Genomic DNA, 6,672 nt, shown 5'->3' with positions numbered 1-6,672 from the left:
ACTGTCGTGGCCTCTCCCGCTGCGGAGCACAGGCTCCGGACGCGCAGGCCCAGCGGCCATGGCTCACGGGCCCAGCCGCTCCGCGGCATGTGGGATCTTCCCGGACCGGGGCACGAACTCATGTCCCCTGCATCGGCAGGCGGACTCTCAACCACTGCGCCACCAGGGAAGCCCCATCTTGAAATTCTTAATCATTTTTTAACAGAGGCCCCACATGTTCATTTGCACTGGGTTCTGCGAATTATGTAGCCTGCCCTGCTCCTAATAATAATACCTATTACTGATAAAAAGCTTGCTGTATGCCAGGTACTGCTTGCTTCTGCTATTTGTAATTCATCTGTCCCGCACAGCACCCAGGTGTAAAGTGCCTCTCTTCTACCTGGTCGGCCTGGATCATGCTGTTCACTGGTTGCTAGGCATATTATATATGCTGATACTCCTAAGGCTGTTAGCGGTGCCAGAGGCACTATTACCGCCCACGTTTGATACATGAGGCACTGAGAGGATAAGCAACTTGCCTGCAGTTGCAGAGCTAGTTGTGAGGGGTCACCTGCTGTTTGAATCCATGCTTGTAGCCCCTAGCCCTCCTGCCATTTTTATGGCGAGCCTGCTGAAAGCCCCTGTCCCTTCCTGCCTGGGTAGCCAGGGGCCATCGCAGGAGCTCTGCAGCCCCGGCCCCGCCAGCTTCCATCCCAGCTGTGGTGAGTGCCCAGCGGTGCCCGGGGGGGGTGAGCTGTCAGTTTCCATTCCCTCCGCCTCCTGATTCTCTGACAGCTGCTGTGCTCTGCCACCTCCTGTGCCCAGGTGCGCGATCTGCTCCCCCGCCCAGGCACAGAGCCGTGAGGCCAGGAAGTGTCACTTTCCATTTCTCCTCGCAGTGCTGAGCTCCCGTGCATTCTGGGCTGCAGCTGTGACTCCAGGGACCCTGGTCCGCCAGTGCCAGTTATCATTGACATGACAACCCAAGTGGAAGGGTCTGATGCGGCTGGAAATGGGGTGGACATACCAGCACTCGGAGATGCTACTGGGGTGAAGAAAGCAGGCCCATCAGTGAAGAATTCAGGGTGTGGGCGTACACGGTCCTGAGTTCAAGTCCCAGATCCGGCACTTACCAGCCACATGACCTTGGGCAAGTTACAGAAGTGAATTTCAGAGTCCCCTTCTGTAAAAAGACAGAAAGAACAGAGACATCCCTGTTAAGAACTCAGACGTGACACACTGATGGGAATTCAAACCCCACCTCTAGCAGTTCTGAGTGATGGGAATTTGCACAAGTCACTTCACCTTTCTGAGCCTCGGTTCCCTTGTCTGCCAAGTAGAGATAATCCCTGTGGCAACCTCATGGAGTCCTGAGAGGCCTGAGCCCTTTTCCCAGTGTCTGGGGCTTAATAAGTGTTCAGTAAGCCATTATTACGACCATGACCTCTCAGGGTCATTGTGAAGACCAGATGGGATTGCTGGGACGTCGCAAGAGCTGGTGGCCTGCTGGAAGAGTCAGTGTCAGGCCAGCCCGGGGAAGGAAGAGGCCCAGGGCATCATTCCACAGCTGGGCTGCAAAGGAGACAGATTATGTCCCACATGGAGGCCAAGCCCCGGGAATTTGTAGCCGAGGCCCTGGAGAGCTGACCGTGAGGCAGGTGACTGAGGGGCTAAGCCTGGTGTGGGGAACTTATTCAAGTTCAAGACTGTGGCCGTGGGGTGGGAGAGACAAACCAAGCCCACTTCAGCCTGGGCCACCTCCCCAGACTCTCGACTACCCCTCCCTCCCCCAGCCCCCAGCCGACCCACTCTGTACACCCTAAAGCTGGGCCTGAGACCCTGTATTTCTCACCGGCCCCCAAGCATGCCGTCACTGCTGGTTTGGGACCAGACTCGAGGAGCCAGGATCTAAAACATTATATAAACATAGGTCATGAAAATTAATAATAATGTGGGTCACTGAGTTACTATCTGGTCTGACTTTAGTAGACCACAGGGCCCTGTCTGAGAGACAATTCTCCCCAGAGGTCAAGGGGAACACCCCGTGAAGGTCAGAGGTCACGAGCATCTGAATTTGCTCCTAAGAGCAAATAGACAGGGAGAGGGCCCCTTTCAGCTTGGTTAACGTGGACAGTGGTTTCCAAACTCTGGGCTGCACGCCACCTGGATCAGAGCTACTTGGGGATTCGAAAAAATACAGAGTCTGAGACACGAAAAGACAAATACTGCATGATTCTACTTATACGAGGCGTCTAACGTAGTCAAATTCAAAGAAACAGAAAGAGGAATGGTGGTCACCAGGGGCTGGCGGGGTGGTGGTGGTGTGTGTGAGCTGTTTAATGCATGTTGAGTTTCAGATCTGTAAGATAAAAAAAGTTCTGGAGATCTGTTTCACTACCACGTGAATTTACTTAACACTATGAATGGTACCCTGAGAAACGGCCAAGATGGTAAATTTTATGTAGCTTGCTTTATACCACAATTTAAAAAAAAATTACTGATTCTGTCCCTGACTCCTGAGATCCTATTTGGGTATAGCTGAAGTAGAGCTTAGCAATCTATTTTTTAAACTCTCCCCCAGGGATCGGGTGCACAGCCAGGCTTTGGGACCCCTGGTGGCAGGGAAGCTATACCCTGAATGTCCCCTGAATCTGCCCACCTCCCCCGCCTCGGCCACCCACCATGATGAGGAGAAGTCCCCTAGGCCTTCTCTCCCTGCCTCCTTCTACCAGGCAGCTGCCCCGTGACCTTTCCAAATCACAAAGCTGATCCTACACAGCTCCATTAAAACCGTCGCACGGCCTCCTGTTGCCCTTAGTACAAAATACAAAAAAGTGCAGCCCTCTCAGCAGAGTCAAGGAGTCAGGTGTGTTCATGGCGCATCACACCAGGAAGCCTTTGGAGCTATGGCAGAGGTTTGTGCAAGGGCCCTGGGGCACCAGGAGGCAGGGATTAATCCTGCTTCAGGGAGGGGGTGGCAGGAAAGTTTCTGAGAAGGAGGCACGGCGCTGGGCCTTGGAGGGTAAGCTGGTGTCTGTCAAGGACCGGGGTAAAGGGCCAGCTAGACAAAAGCCAGGAGGGGAAGGACCTGAGGGAAGGGGATTGGGGGAGGGGGGAGCTGGGAGAACAGTGAAAGATGAGGGGGGAAGAGGTCTGTGAGGGGCTGAGCAGGGAGAAGGTGAAAGTCCGTTCAGCTGGGACCCGGTGGGGGAGAGCTTCCAGGGCTGGCTCCACCCTGGCCTCCTGGAGCCGTCAGATGCCCAGCGTGGGTCGGTTTACCAGCCTCAGGCCTAAGTGAGTCCTCACTGCTCCACACGCTCGTGGCGGCCTCCCTCTGCAAGGTGCTCTGCCTGGGAGGGGGCACAGCTCTGTTTGCTTGGAACTGCCACAGCGCCCCAACCATCCACTAACACCCCTAGCTCAGTTCACTTCCCAAGGGCCTGACCCTATCCTTTGGACGCTGTGCGTGTGTGTGTGTGTGTGTGTGTGTGTGTGTGTGTGTGTGAGTCTTTTCAGGGTCATGTGATCATGCAGTCTCTGTCTTTGCCTGTCTGTGCATCTGTGTACCTGTGGGTGTTTTTTGTTTTTTTTTTAATAAATTTATTTTTGGCTGTGTTGGGTCTCCATTGCTGCACAGGGGCTTTCTAGTTGCCGTGAGCCGGGGCTACTGTTCGTTGCGGTGCACGGGCTTCTCATTGCGGTGGCTTCTCTCGTTGTGGAGCACGGGCTCTAGGCACGTGGGCTTCAGTAGTTGCGGCACGTGGGCTCAGTAGTTGAGGCGCACGGGCTTAGTTGCTCCGCGGCATGTGGGACCTTCCCGGGCCAGGGCTCGAACCCGTGTCCCCTGCATTGGCAGGCGGATTCTCAACCACTGCGCCACCAGGGAAGCCCCACCTGTGGGTGTTTCTTAAAAGCTGGGTGTGCCACAGCGCGTAGAGGTGTAGGAACGTAACCCCTTCAGATTCTCAGTGAGGACCCAGGGCCTTCCCAGGATGAAAGAGGGGATTCTGGGGGCCCAGAATTATGGAGCCGGCATGAGGGAGCTGGGGGTGGGCTGTGGGGAGTCTCCAGCCGCCCCCAGATAAGCACACAGCCCAAGAAAAAAAAGGGAGCCTGCCGTGCAAGCACAGCGTCAGGCTGGGCTCAGGTCCCCTCCGGTCCCCTCCGTGGCCCCAGGGTCACCCCGAGCCCCACCGTAGAGGAGCTCAGGAGTGTGTGTTTCAGGAAGGGCCCTTTTCATGAGAGACCAAATAAACTGGTCCTCCGGGGCTGGGGCTGGGGCTCCCCTTCCACATCTCCCTTCTCCCCCTGCGGAGGCCTCTCTCCTCTGACCCCACAACAGACACATGCAGTTTCTCTCCTGCAGCAGAAGCAAGGGCTCACCCCGGGGCCTGGCTGAGCAGGGGTCTCACGGCACCAGCTGGAGGGACATGACAGCTGCCTCCGGGCTCACGTGAGGCTTCCGTCTTTTGGGAAGGAGATGGGAACAGAGATATCCCTCCCAGCGCTGGAAAAGCTATCACATCCCATAATGGTTGGCAGGAAGGTTAATTGGACACGGTCGTAAGCTTGTTCCTGGGACAGCCATGCTAATAGCACTAAAACATCTGAAAACGCCCAGAGCCACACGGAGGAATTAACAGGCCTGGAGAGTCCAAGGTCACATTGAACAGCACCCAGGAGTGGAAGGAGCACTGGACCAGGAGTCTGAGCCCCCAGCTCCTCACCCCGGCTTGGCCACCGGCTCGCTGTGGCCCTCGGTCAAGCTCCTCTCTCTCTGGACCTTGAGAAACATCGCTGTGTGCAAGGAGGAGTGGCCGGGCCACCCGGCTGAAGCCTCGCTGTGGTCCCAGGAGTCATATCGTTATCGTCAGCTCCGTTTGAGGGATGAAGAAGTTGAGGTTCCCTGAGGAGAGGTGACCTTTGCCAGAGCTGGCAGTGATGGGTCAGTACTGGACCCCGACTCCAAGCTGAGAGCCGTTCATTACCCCGCTGGACTAGAAGCCCGGTGAGTGTTCTCTGCCCAGGTAGACATTCCCTTGGTGTCCACTAGGAGGCGCCCCAGACCACTCCTCCTGCTTGGCACCAGCCCCTTCTTCTTCAGCCCGTGTGGTCTCCCCCCTCACCCACCCAGCCCAATGGGTGCGCTCTGAGCTGGGGGGGCTGGGCTGCCAGCTCCTGGGGCAAGGTCAGAAGGCACACTGGTCCTCCGTCTCCCAACCCAACCCCTACGGAGCAGGCTCCTTCCAAGGCTGAGGGAGAAAAGAGAGGGGTCTCAAACCCACAGGGCCCATTGGTTCCTTCCTTGGGTCCCTTGGGAGCCCCATGTGCCAGATTGGGGTCAGCTACAAGTGTCAGAGGCTCAGAGAGGGTTAGTAACTTGCTTGAGGCCATACAGCCAGGTTCGTCTGGTTCTAAATGCCGGAGCCCAGTCCTGGTTCAGGGGAGGCTCTGGGCACGTGCACTGGACTCAGCCCTTCAGGTGTCCCAGGGCAGGTAGGAAGGTCCTTGTCGGCTGGGCCTGTGAGCCCTGGTGGTGACAAAAGGGCTGAGCCTTCCCCAAAATGTCCCTCAGTCCGGGCAGTCAGGGGCGGGCATGGAGGCTGGTGAAAGGGCAGGGGAGGCACTCAGCTGGCAGCTGGCGGATATCCTTGGCACTGGTGTCGACATCTTTAACGGAAAGTGGATGTGCAAGTGGGAGGTGGGAGCGGAGGGGGAGTGCGTCGGGCTCAGGAGCCCCAGGTCACTCTGGCTTAGAATTCAGGTTCGTCAGCGTATGGGAGTAACGAGGACGCTGCTGACTGGGGAACTGGGGTGGGGAGAGGCCTTCGGAGATGGGCTGAGAAGTCGGTCATCTGGGGAGGGGTGTTGAGCAACGGACCCAGTGTCAGCTGGTGCAGAGCTGACAGGAGGGGCTAGGCTGGGTGAGGGGAGGTGACAGTGGCAGAGTGTGGGGCTGCGGGGCCCTTCTCTCCCTGTTTGGCTTTCTGAAGCGTGGTTGCTTCTCTACCACCCAGGGCGGGTGGCCTGTATCAGCCAGGAAAAGCAGGAAGGAAGCCGAGTGTCTGGGGAGAGAGCCTCCTAGCCTCCCCAAGGTTACAGCCAGCTCCTGCCTTCTCACCCAGTCAGGGCATCCCAGCCAGGACCCTCCCCCAGAGCAGGCCTGAGTCAGCCCCCTCCCCAGCATGGAGACATCTATGCCCATCCCGTTACTCAGGGCAGCAGTGGTGGAGGCAGTGTCAGGCCCAGGGCTGGGCTCTGGCCCCGGGGGATGAAGATGAGCACAGCCCAGCCCCCAGGACAAGTGGCAAAGCTGGGGAGACACGCGACCACCCACATGCACCATGATGGGGCTGCTCCAGGTGTGGGAGCTCCGTCTCCCCCATAGACAGATGAATGAGGGGGGCTGTCAGGCCAGAAGAGCCATCCTGGAAACACCCAGCCCTTCCCCAGGCAGGTCACAGAACCTGCTCTCCCAGCCTGGGGCCCCTCCCTCCGTCCCGGCAACATGTCCAGGGGCACCTGACTTGAACAGGCTATAAATAGAGGATGACGGAAGGCTCCGGAAGCCCAAGGGAGGGCAGGAGAGAGGGATTCTGATTCTCCCCAGAGGGGCCCAGTGAGGCTGCAATGACAAGGCAACATTTCCGTGGTGAGTCTTCGGGGTTGAATAGGAGTCGCCCTGGCAGAGGA

The sequence above is a fragment of the Delphinus delphis genome, chromosome 8 (genome assembly GCF_949987515.2).
Source record: "Delphinus delphis chromosome 8, mDelDel1.2, whole genome shotgun sequence".
NCBI lineage: Eukaryota > Metazoa > Chordata > Mammalia > Artiodactyla > Delphinidae > Delphinus > Delphinus delphis.
Note: the sequence above shows the minus strand (reverse complement) of the source record.